Source organism: Gossypium arboreum, chromosome 8 (genome assembly GCF_025698485.1).
Source record: "Gossypium arboreum isolate Shixiya-1 chromosome 8, ASM2569848v2, whole genome shotgun sequence".
Lineage (NCBI taxonomy): Eukaryota > Viridiplantae > Streptophyta > Magnoliopsida > Malvales > Malvaceae > Gossypium > Gossypium arboreum.
This window is the reverse complement of record NC_069077.1, coordinates 55,205,471-55,218,887: the sequence shown is the minus strand read 5'-3', so window position 1 is coordinate 55,218,887 and position 13,417 is coordinate 55,205,471.

The following is a 13,417-nucleotide window of genomic DNA, read 5'->3' as shown; positions in this document are numbered from 1 at the left end:
ATTCTCGAATTATTAGGGGCATCTCTTGCACTCTTTATCAACGAGTACGTATTGACCCAAAGGGTTTGACACCGAATTACGAACTCGAGAGACTCAACAGCAGAGTCTTCTTGGATGCTAAGGTTTCACATACATATGAATGAGTAGAGCGGGGTCAATCAATGCAATCACACTAGTATCAAAGAGAGTAAAAGTACCGATTAGTAACGTCGGGGAGGATGCCACCTCTCGTGCGCGGATGGCATATGCTCTAGCAGAGCACGGGTCTCGGATCGAACACCGTGTCGAGGCTCCTCTCGATTACCACCCTACCTCCGAAATTCTCGGGGCCTACCTCTAGCCGTCGTTTCACTAGGTCTTGCACCTTGCATCTTATTATTCTCATCTAGCTCCGTGCAATCTCTAATGAAGTGGTCCTTGAACCGCATCCATAACGAGCCCTATTAACAGACTTACCCCAACATTCACCTAGGTGTCGTCTTCCACATTGGGGCATTCGGGTTTCTCTTGACGATTATTGCCCACACTAGCTATCAAGTACCTCGGAGTCCGTCAATGGTCGGGCTCGATGGAAATTCCTGATCGCCTCGACTTATTAGTGTCCTCCCGAACCTCTTTACTGATGAGAATGGAGCTTTACCCGTCGATCTTTTACGAAAATCTCTAGCTTCAAATTTAGCCTTCTTCTAATCTCTTGCACATAGCAACCTCATCAGCCACACACTCCCGAGCATACCGACTAAGTCTTACGAACTCATGTTCGTATTTAGATACGGTCATCCACCTTGCTTAAGTTCCAAGAATTCCTTACGCTTCTGATCGATGAACCGTTGACTAATGTATTTCTTTCGAAATTCAGATTGAAAGAAATCCCAAGTAACTCGTTCATTTGGGACTATGGATATTAAAGTCCTCCACCAATAGTAAGTGAGTCTCATAACAAGGATATAGCACACTTAAGACATTCATCGGTGTGCCATGACAGTTCATCTAACACTCTAATGGTGTTATCGAGCCAAAACTCGGCCTTTTCGGCATCATCAAGAACTATGGCCTTGAACTCCTCGGCCCCACGCTTCCTAATCAAGTCCACGGTGGTTTACTCAGCCTCACGGGATCGATGAATCGGAGGCATTACGGGCTCTTGGGTGGAGTATTTAAATTGTGAATGGTTGGACAGTACGGATTGGTTCGGGCATATTGCGCGACCCACTCATTCATCATGGTGAAGAAGGCTTGTTTCGCCCTTCACTTGATTATTCGCGGATGATCGAGGCTCAACAGGCGGTGTCCCTTGCGCAGAACAGCCGCTACACTTTCAACGTCATCCACCAAGGGTCTCTCTACCCGGGTTCCATTTGCAAATCAAAACAAAACTTCAACCGTCAAGTCATCACATTTCTAAGCACTAACATTTTGGGCATGTATAGCTAGACTCACACGCGCTATGGTAGTCCTAGAACCGACTAAACCATAGCTCTGATACCAATAAAATGTAACACCCCAAACCCGTGACCATCACCGGATTTGACCACGTGGTGTTACCGGCTTACTTCCTTATTTCTCTCTTTGAAATAATTGATTTACATTGTGCAGGCTAGCTAACTGCGTCACTGTCACCTTAGAAATCATATCTCGAGTTCCAGAACTCGAAAATCAGTTCTGTAAATTTTCCTTGAAACTAGACTCATATATCCATCCCTGGATTTATTTCTAGAATTTTTGGTCAGGCCAATTGGTACAGTTTATTAGTTAAAATCGCCCATGTTACAGGGGTCGACTACACTGACCTTCGCGCATTACAACCTGGATATCTTCTCGTACAGGGCTTCAATACTCATGTAGTTTGTTTCTAATGAAACTAGACTCAAAGGGGAATCTGCACATATAAGGAACGACTTCTAATTCCTTCTGGATAATTTATGGTAAATTTTCAAAGTCGAGACAGGGGATCCAGAAACTGTTCTGGCCCTATTTCACGAGAACTTTAATATCTCTCAGTATACTGCTCATATGGTCGTTTTGTTTCATCCATATGAAAATAGATTCATCAAGGTTCAATTTCATAATTTATTCACTATTTAATTCTACTTCTACTATTTTTAGTGATTTTTCAATCTCATATCACTGCTGCTGTCCGCAACAGTTACTGCAGAGACTATGCCAATTTCATGAATCTTTCCTTGGCCTTACTAATCATCCATCATACATGACACAAATTATGGCCACCTTATCAAAATTAAAGTTTCTAAGACTCGTGGCTATAGGTTCTAGCATCCCACTCAACGACCACATAGGCCATTTTCACATGGCTTAAAGTTTACAACCCACAATTCAACAAAACATAATAGCCTATACATGCCAAATGTTCTCCTAGTTCAACTACGAAGACAATACCAAAAGATTTCCAGCTGGTGTGATGACTTCAACGACGGTTCCAAGCACGCAACAATACGAGTCCAAGAGACCTAAAATGGGTGACAAGAAAACACCGAGTGAGTTTATAACTCAGTAAGTCATAAGCATTCATCAACCATCCATTAATAAAATTTTCACAACATCAAACAATAAACGAGGCTAAGTACTTCATCCATATCGAAACTATACCATAATTCCTCGGACCTTTCGGTTCAATCTCATACCAAGTCATACATCCACATTTCATATTCTATACAATAAGATATTTGAGGCATTTTTACACACCAACTCATTCACACCACAATCATACAATTGCAATCATCACATAGATTTAAAGCTTACCAAGCTCAACCCCGAGCATGAACGTATTGCCTATTCATCATGAGCTCAAGGTACTTACCCGATCCGCTGTCCGGGATTAACTCGATAATGTCGCACACTCAGTGCCAATTGTAATGCAAGAGCATATAGTGAATCCGCACACTTAGTGCTATATATTTTCAGCTCGCACACTTAGTGCTATATAATTTTCAGCTCGCACACTTAGTGCTGTACAATTTTAAACCCGCACACTTAGTGCCAATCTTGCCACCGTGTCCATTTATACCCGCACACTTAGTGCCGAGACCAATACCTTATGCATTTTGCTGCCTTTATACATTCAACAATGGCATCATTCCATACACATACATTTTCATTTACACATCAACTCATTTAAACACAATTGCGTATATATTATGGTCATTTACATCAACACCAAATATATGCTTAATGACTTACATTATGTAGGGTAGAACGGTTCCAATTCGCTACTCGTTTGCTTTCTCCTTTCCTTTGTCCGATTTAGTCCCCCTTTGCTCTGGAGCTAAATCAAACAATTCACCTCTCCATCAAACACAAACATACGGCATTCATATACATTATTATGATTATTGCCGAATACTTAACACAACTAAGCTAAAATTTACTCAATCTCATCTTAATTTATTGCTACTTATTCATCAAATTCCCAATACAGGTATTTAACACCTATGCAACAAAACCGGATTAGCAAACACCCATAGCCCATGGCCGATTACAACTTAAACACAAGTCAACAAGATCTCATGATTTCAAATCAAACTCTTCTCAAGAATGCACCATGCGAACCCTTAGATGATTAAACATCTAATTTAGACAATCTTAGAACATCTAAACGACACTTGTTCAAGGCATTAAACCACTACATGTTCGGCTATTACCTTAGGTGCATTAGAAATTTATACTATCAATAAGCTCAACTTCTTGCAACAACAATTTCTTCCTCAAGGTTTAAAGGCTAACATCAAATTATTCTCCCATTAACCATAAACGAATGTACCATACCTCCATCAAGATTTCAAGATTCTTTTGGCTTGGGTTAAGTAAGAAGGAAGATGATTAACCTAAAACAAGCTTGAATTTCAAAACAAATCTAACACTTTTTACTAGCCTTTCTTCTCCTTCCATGACCGAAAGTCTTTCTCCCCTCTTCCTCTTTACATTCGGCCAAGAAGAGCTTAAGTTCCAAGCTTTGTTTTCATCACCCTCTTGCTAGCTAAAGAAGAATGCCGATTTGCTTTAGGGAGATTTCCCCTATTCCTTCATCTTTTCAAGTCATGGCAATTGTAACAAAAATGAGGAAGGATGAACAACCAATTTTCTTCCCTTTTTTTTCTTTGTTTTGTCACGGCACAAGAGTATCCATACACACATTTTCTTCATCATTTTCCTTCTTTTTTTTTCATTTCTTTATTTCCTTCCATAATGCACTAGGCCAACATGTCTAGGACATGTTTTCTTTGCCCATCATCATGTCATGGCCGGCCACTAACCTTAAGAAATGGGTTATTTGACATGCAACTCCACCTTTGTGTTAACATGCACTAATAAGCCATTTAAAATTAGCCTATCATATTTCACCATGTTTCACATTGATCCCTATTTAATAATTTCTCACAAAATTGGTAAAATTAGAGAATGAAACTTCCACATATGCATGCACACACATAGTAAGCATAGAATATAACAATTAATTATTTTTATGACTCGGTTTAGTGGTCCCGAAACCACTTTCCGACTAGGGTCAATTTAGGGCTGTCACAGACACACCCTCCATTTATATAGAGTACGCACACACAGTGCTTAATACTCGATTTCGCACACTTAGTGCCACGCAATTTAAGCCCGCACACATAGTGCCATACCCTTCGAGCTCGCACACCCAGTGCCGTATTTTTCCAGCATGCACACTTAGTGCCATATATTTCCAGCATGCACACTTAGTGTAACACCTCTTACCCGTTACCGTCGCCGGAACAGGATACAAGGTATTACTAGAACATAATACCTACCATTAAACATAATCGAAATATAAATATGTCTTGAACAATATTAGCCAACTTTAATGGCTTGTACAAATTAGCTGGTCGAGTACTGTAACTAATATTTTAAACCTAGACAAATATGACACGTAACAAAATAATTAAGCCTACTATACATGCCATAATTCAAAACGTTTAGCTCAAATACCCTAAAGTAGGATAGTGCGGATAGATCTTCACGATCCTTAACTCCTGAGCAAGCCGGAGAACACTATAAGACCAAAGAGAGAAACAAAGTAAGCTTATAGCTTAGTAAGTAAGTATGTAAATACTAATAAAAAAAAAAAAATCTAACATGTTTACACAACAATTCAAGTACATCTACTTTAACTTCACTATTCATTCCACTTTGATTAAGCTGTCTCTGCTGCGTCATATTCACTAAATAAATCATAACTCGAGTTACCAAACTCGAAATTCAAATCCGTAAAATTTCCCTGAATCTAGACTCATAAAGCTTTTTGCTAATTTTTTTCTATAATTTTTGGTTCAGCCGATTAGTACAGTTTATTAGTTAAAGTTTCCCCTGTTACACAGCTCGACTGATCTGACCTCTGTTCACTACAAATTGAATTTCTCTCAGTACACAATTCAAACAACCCTGAAGTCTATTTCATTTAAAATAGTCTCAATAAGGAATTTAGGCATGTAAACTATATTTCTTAATTTGCTTTGTACAATTTTAATGATTTTTCAAAGTTGGAACAGGGGATCACGTATTCATCCTGAGCAAGTCACATACAATTGTAAATATCTCAAAATATAGAATTCCTTTGCTTGCTCTGTTTCTTTTATATGAAAGTAGACTCATTAAACTTTAATTTCACATCTCATTCAACCTCTAATTATATTCCTCCTATTTTTGGTGATTTTTCAAAATCACGTCACTGCTACCATCTAAAAACAGTTTTAATGCTAATTTCACTCTTTCACAAATTCTTTATGCTAACCTCATTTTATCTTATATTTGTATATACCACAAATCCTTTTCACCATATTTCATTCACCATAAGTATAGGTCCAAACCACAATGTCACCACAAAACCATCCCGTTGAACAATTCGGATCAATCCTCGATATTTAATGGTTTCAAAGACACGCCCCACCATCATATTTTCGCTTAGTTCGGCTCTCTTGTACACATGGTGAACACTTAGTACCACTCATGCGACCTAGCCGATTTGTCTCGTAGCTCTCTTGTCTACATGGTGTCCGTCACTTGGAATCACGCATGCACCCAGCTACATTTATCTTTCACGTAGCTCTCTTGTCTACATGGTGTCCTTCACTTGGAATCACGCATGCGACCCAACTACATTTATCTTTCACGTAGCTCTCTTGTCTACATGGGATACATCTCGTATCACACATGTGACCTAGCTACTACAGGTGTCTCGTAGCTTTCTTGTACACATGATGTGCACTCGGCATCATACATGTGACCTAGCTACGCTCCATCTATTTTATTCGATTTTTCGAATGTTCAACCGGATCTCTCTCTATTATTTATTTCCATTCTTCCAATAGTCGATTTATACTTCAACATCAGCTAGTATATACATATAATAGGCTGAAATATAAGAATGTACATGAAATTATTGTAATATTTACATACAAACTTACCTTGGTGCAAAATGTGGAAATTTTGCAATTTAATCCAAAACTTTTTCCTTCCCTGCTCGAGATCAATTCGCGTCTTTCTTGATCTATAATAACACATTTAGCTCATTTAATACTCATACTATTTATTTCAATCCAAAAATCACATCATGGAAAAATTACATTTTGCCCCTAACTTTTACAAAATTACATTTTTGCCCCTAGGCTCGGAATTGATTTCAGCCCTTATTCTTATGTTTTATGATATGCTGAACATTTTCTCTTCTACAACCACATCAAATTCTCACTCTATCATATAGTTATGAACAATAGGTATTTTACCGATTATGCTTGCTTTTACTGTTTTCACTTAAAACCGAGTAGCACAAGTTATTTAACATAATTTAAAACCTCATATTCTATCATAAAACATCAAAATACACAAATTTCACCTATGGGTATTTTTCCAAATATGAACCCTAGGTTAAATTATTACTAGCATAAGCTTAATCGAGCTTCCGGGATTCCAAAAACGTAAAGAACATTAAAAACGGGGCTTGGAATCACTTACTATGGAGCTTGAAAATTGAAGAAACCCTAGCTATGGAGAGAGGGAGAATTCGGCAGCAACTAAGGAGGATGATGACCAATTTTGTGTTATTTTTCCCATTTTATTTCATTTAATATCCAAATGACCAAAATGCCCTCCTTACTAAACTTTCAAAATTCCTTCCATGTCCTAATTTTGTCCATGAACTTAAAATTGGTCAAATTGCTATTTAAGACCTCCTAATTAATATTCCAAAACAATTTCATACTAAAACTTCGGGATGCAAATTTTGCAACTTATTCGATTTAGTCCCTACTTTCAATTTAAGCACTTTAGGCATAGAATTTCATCACGAAATTTTCACACAATCATGCAATCATATCATAAACCCCAAAATAATTATAAAACAATTATTTCTATCTCGGATTTGTGGTCACGAAACCACTATTCCGATTAGGCCCTAATTCGGGTTGTCACAATTCTCCCCCTTTTGAGATTTTCGTCCCAAAATCTTACCCAGAAAGAGGTTTGGGTACTGTTTCCTCATAGCTTCTTCAGGTTCCTATGTAGCCTCTTCTATCCCATGTCTGTGCCACAATACTTTCACTAAAGCTATACTTTTATTTCTTAACTGTTTAACCTCTCGAGCCAAAATCTTTATTGGTTCCTCCTCATAGGTCATATCCGATCGAATCTCAATTTCTGTTGGAGAAATCACATGTGAAGGATCAGAACGATAACGTCGCAACATTGATACATGAAACACGTTATGAATTCTTTCTAACTCGCGGTAAGGCCAACCGATATGCCATTGGTCCAATTCTCAAGAATCTCAGACGGCCCAATAAAACGCGGACTCAACTTGCCTTTTCGACTAAATCTCGAATCTTTTTCCATGGTGACACCTTCAAGAACACTTTATCACCCACCGAAATTCAATCTCTTTTCTTTTTAAATCAGCATATGACTTTTGTCGATCTGAAGCGACTTTCAAGCAATCCCAATTACTTTTATTTTCTCTTGGTTTCTTTAACTAGATCAACTCCATGAATCATTTCTCACTAAGCTCGGTCCAATATAAAGGAGTCCGACACTTACGACCATACAAGGCTTCAGACGGTGCCATTTGTATACTTGATCGATAATCATTATTGTAGGCAAACTCAATCAAAGATAGATATTTCTCCCAACTACCTCCAAATTCTAAAACACAGCATCTAAGCATATCTTCGAGTACCTGGATTACTCTTTCTGTTTGACCATCTGTTTGTGGATGAAATGCGGTACTAAAGTTCAATTTTGTACCCAAAGCTTCTTGTAACTTTTTCCAAAATCTCGAGGTAAATCTTGGATCTCTATCTGATATTATAGACATAGGTACTCCGTGCAACTTCACAATTTCAGCAACATATAATTTGGCTAATTTATCAAGTGAGTAATCGGTACGTACTGGTATAAAGTGGGCTGACTTTGTTAATCTATCAACCACTACCCAAACAGCATCCTTCTTTTTAGGAGTTAAAGGCAAACCGGTTACAAAATCCATGGTAATCTTGTCCCATTTCCACTCAGGCACCATTACTGGTTGAAGTAATCCTGAAGGCACTTGATGTTCAACTTTTACTTGTTGATGATCAAACACTTGGTTACAAATTCGAAATGTCCTTTTCATACCGCCACCAATACACTTCTTTAAATCATTATACATTTTGTGCTACGGGATGAACTGATAAACATCCATTGTGCGCCTCATGTAATATTTTCGAATCAATTTATCGTTTTTCAAGACACATATCCCGTCTCGAAACATCAAACAATCATCTGGTCCATCTCGAAAATCGAGTCAGAACTCGATTCGCATTGAGTTCTCTTGATCCGCAACTCACTATCATTCTTTTGAGCATCACAAATTAAGCGGAGAAATAACGGTTTAGCTCTCATTTCTACTAAGATTGACCCATCATCGACAATGCTAACCCCGTGTTCATGGCTCTCAAAGTAAAAAGAAATTTTCGCTCAAGGCGCCAAGAACTACATTTGCTTTTCTGGATGATAATCAATCACTAGATCATAATCCTTTAATAATTCAAGCCATCTTCGCTGTCGCAGATTCAGATCCTTTTGATTCATCAAGTACTTCAAACTTTTGTGATCGGTAAAATTCGCATTTTCACCGTACAAATAATGTCGCCAAATCTTCAAGGCAAAAACAACAATGCCGTTCCAAATCATGTGTAGGATAGTTCTTCTCATGTGGTTTTAACTGTCTCAAGCATAAGCTACCACTTTACCCTCTTGCATCAACACACATCCAAGGCCACATCAATGATGCATCACTATAAATTACTGAACTCCTTTCCGACTCGGTTTGTACTAAAATTGGTGCTTGATCAATCGTGCTTTCAGCTTTTTCAAAACTTTGTTGACATTTATCAGTCCATTCAAATTAACATTCTTTTGCAACAACTTAGTCATAGGAGAGGCAATCATCGAAAATCCTTCAACAAAACGTCTATAATACCCGCTAAGCCTAAAAGCTTCTAACCTCGGATACATTCTTGGGCGGTTTCAATCGACGATCGCAGAAATCTTACTTGGATCCACCAATACCATCACCGAGACTATATGCCCCAAAAATCCGACTTCACGAAGCGAACTCACTTTTACTAAACTTGGCAAACAGTTTCTTTTCTCTCAAGATTTGCAATATAGTTCTCAAGTGTTCGCATGTTCAGACTCATCTCGAGAATAAATTAAAATGTCATCTATAAACACTACTACAAACTTATCCAAATATGGCCTAAGATCCGATTCATTAAGTCCATAAATATAGCTGGAGCATTTGTTAAGCGAAAGGCATCACAAGAAACTCATAATGTCCATACCTTGTCCTAAAGGCGCTTTGCACATCTCGACTCCTTAACTCTCATTTGGTAGTAACCGGACCTCAAATCAATCTTTGAAAACACTGTGGCCCCTTTAAGCGATCGAATAAATCATCAATCCTCGGCAATGGGTACTTGTTCTTTATAGTCACCTTATTAAGTCGACGGTAATCAATGCAAAGTCTCATTGAACCATCCTTCTTCTTCTGAATAATACAGAGCACCCCAGGAGAGAAACTCGGTCTCACAAATCCCTTGTCCGTTAACTCCTGCAATCGAGCCTTCAATTCTTTTAATTCATTGAGCCATTCTATATGGAGCAATCGAGATCGGTGCAGTGTCCGGCAACAAATCAATAGCAAAATCTATCTCTATTCGGAGGCAACCTGCAATTCCTCCGAAATACATCCGAAACTCACAGACTATCTAAGCGATTCAAATTTCAGTTGGGGCAACTCAATATTCATTACATAAGCGGATAAGCTTCACACCCTTTTCTTATGTATTTCTGTGCAGACATGTGCGAAATCACCATAGGCAATTTATTTGATTCATCTGTCTCAACCCACAGAATTTCTCCATTTTCACATTTCAATTCTAGTGTCTTTTGTTTACAATCTACCTTAGCATCATACAATGTTAACCAGTCCATTCCCAAGATAACGTCAAACTCACCAAATGGTAACAACATCAAGTTGGCCGGAAAACAATGACCTTGAATCATTAATGGGCAATTCTTGCAAACCTTGTCAACTAGCACATATTGGCCTAAGGGGTTCGACACTTTAATCGTAAACTCAGTAAATTCAACAGGCAACTTTTTATTGGATACTAAATTCATGCAAATATAGGAATGAGTGGACCCGGATCAATCAATGCAATAACAATAGTATCATAGAGAAAATGTACCGATAATAACATCGGAGATGATGCATCTTCTCTGCACGTATAGCATAAGCTCTAGCAGTGCTCTAGCTTCACGATCTTGCCGTTAAATCTTTCATCACGCTTTACTACTAGTCCCACCTCCAGATTTCTCGGTGGTCTACCTCTACTAGCGGTGGTATTCATCTAGCACTCAAATCTTTCTTCTTTAACTTTCTCCGGACAATCTCTAATAAAATGCTCATGAGAACCGCACTTTGAAACAAGCTCGCTCGGTCCCCAACACTCACCATAATGTTGCTCGCCACATTGTCGACACTCGGGCTTTCTAGGTCGCACATTACCCACACTTGCCACCAAGTAGCTTGAGCTTTAGACCGAATATGCTCTACCACGATCTCTGTGAATCCCCAATTGAAACTGTCATTCGAGGGTTTGTCTCTTTGGACCTCTTTGGTTGAGATTGAAATGGCTTGCTTATCTGTCTTTTTCGACATCTCGGGCCTCAATAGCACTTTTCTTCTTTCTTTGTTCAATTCTTCGGCTTTAAGAGCTCGATCAACCAATACTACAAATTCTTTCAACTCCAAAATTCCTACAAGCACTTTAATGTCCTCATTCAGCCCATCTTCAAATCTTCTACACATAATGGCCTCGGTGGACACACATTCTCAGGCATACTTGTTGAGTCTTACAAATTCGCGTTCATACTCTGCCATGAGACATTTTCCCCTGCTTCAATTCAAGGAACTCCTTCCGTTTTTGATCAATGAATCGCTGACTTATGTATTTCTTTCTAAATTCTTCCTGGAAGAAATCCCAAGTAACTTTTTCTTTTGGCACCACTGCAACCAAAGTCTTCCACCAGTGGTAAGCCGAATCTCTCAAAAGTGATACAGCACACTTTAAGCATTCCTCGGGTGTACATGAGAGCTCATCAAATACGGGTAGAATTTTCAAGCGAATTCCGCTTTCTCGGGATCATCATCGATCTTTGCTCTAAACTCTTCAGCCCCTTGTTTTGAATCTTGTCAACCGGAGGCTTGTTCATTCTTACCAAATCTATACCTTGAGCATTCTGAGAATCGCCCGAGGTATAGGAGGGGTGGAGGAGGTTGAGCATTTGGATTTGCTCGAATAAATTCAAGATACCAATTGTTCATCATTTGGAGAAAGGCATCCCGAGCCTCATCTCCTTGTCTCAATGTCTCAGTCTATTTTTCCACAGTAGCGGTCCCTTGTGCGGAGCCGGCGCATTACTAAAAACATCATCACCGCAGTTCCTTCTGGATCCATTACTATATTAAAACAAAACACAGTTTAGAATAATCAGAGTCACCACACTATCACAATATTTTTATGGCATGTATAGCTAGACTTTTACACACACTTTATTAGTCCGAGAACCGACTAAACCATAGCTCGATACCACTAAATGTAACACCTCTTACCTGCTACTGTCAGCAGGAGCAGATACAAGGTATTACTAGAACATAATACCTACCATTAAACATAATCGAAATATAAATATGTCTTGAACAATATTAGCCAACTTTAATGGCTTGTACAAATTAGCTGGTCGATCTTGTAACTAATATTTTAAACCTAGACAAATATGACACGTAACAAAATAATTAAGCCTACTATACATGCCATAATTCAAAACGTTTAGCTCAAATACCCTAAAGTAGGATAGTGCGGATAGATCTTCACGATCCTTAACTCCCGAGCAAGCAAGGAGAACACTATAAGACCAAAGAGAGAAACAAAGTAAGCTTATAGCTTAGTAAGTAAGTATGTAAATACTAATAAAAAAAAAAAATCTAACATGTTTACACAACAATTCAAGTACATCTACTTTAACTTCACTATTCATTCCACTTTGATTAAGCTGTCTCTGCTGCGTCATATTCACTAAATAAATCATAACTCGAGTTACCAAACTCGAAATTCAAATCCGTAAAATTTCCTGAATCTAGACTCATAAAGCTTTTTGCTAATTTTTTTCTATAATTTTGGTTCAGCCGATTAGTACAGTTTATTAGTTAAAGTTTCCCTGTTACACAGCTCGACTGATCTGACCTCTGTTCACTACAAATTGAATTTCTCTCAGTACACAATTCAAACAACCCTGAAGTCTGTTTCATTTAAAAATAGTCTCAATAAGGAATTTAGGCATGTAAACTATATTTCTTAATTTGCTTTGTACAATTTTTAATGATTTTTCAAAGTTGGAACAGGGGATCACGTATTCATCCTGAGCAAGTCACATACAATTGTAAATATCTCAAAATATAGAATTCCTTTGCTTGCTCTGTTTCTTTTATATGAAAGTAGACTCATTAAAATTTAATTTCACATCTCATTCAACCTCTAATTATATTCCTCCTATTTTTGGTGATTTTTCAAAATCACGTCACTGCTACCATCTAAAAACAGTTTTAATGCTAATTTCACTCTTTCACAAATTCTTTATGCTAACCTCATTTTATCTTATATTTGTATATACCACAAATCCTTTTCACCATATTTCATTCACCATAAGTATAGGTCCAAACCACAATGTCACCACAAAACCATCCCGTTGAACAATTGGATCAATCCTCGATATTTAATGGTTTCAAGACACATACCCCACCATCATACTTCGTTTAGTTCGGCTCTCTTGTACACATGGT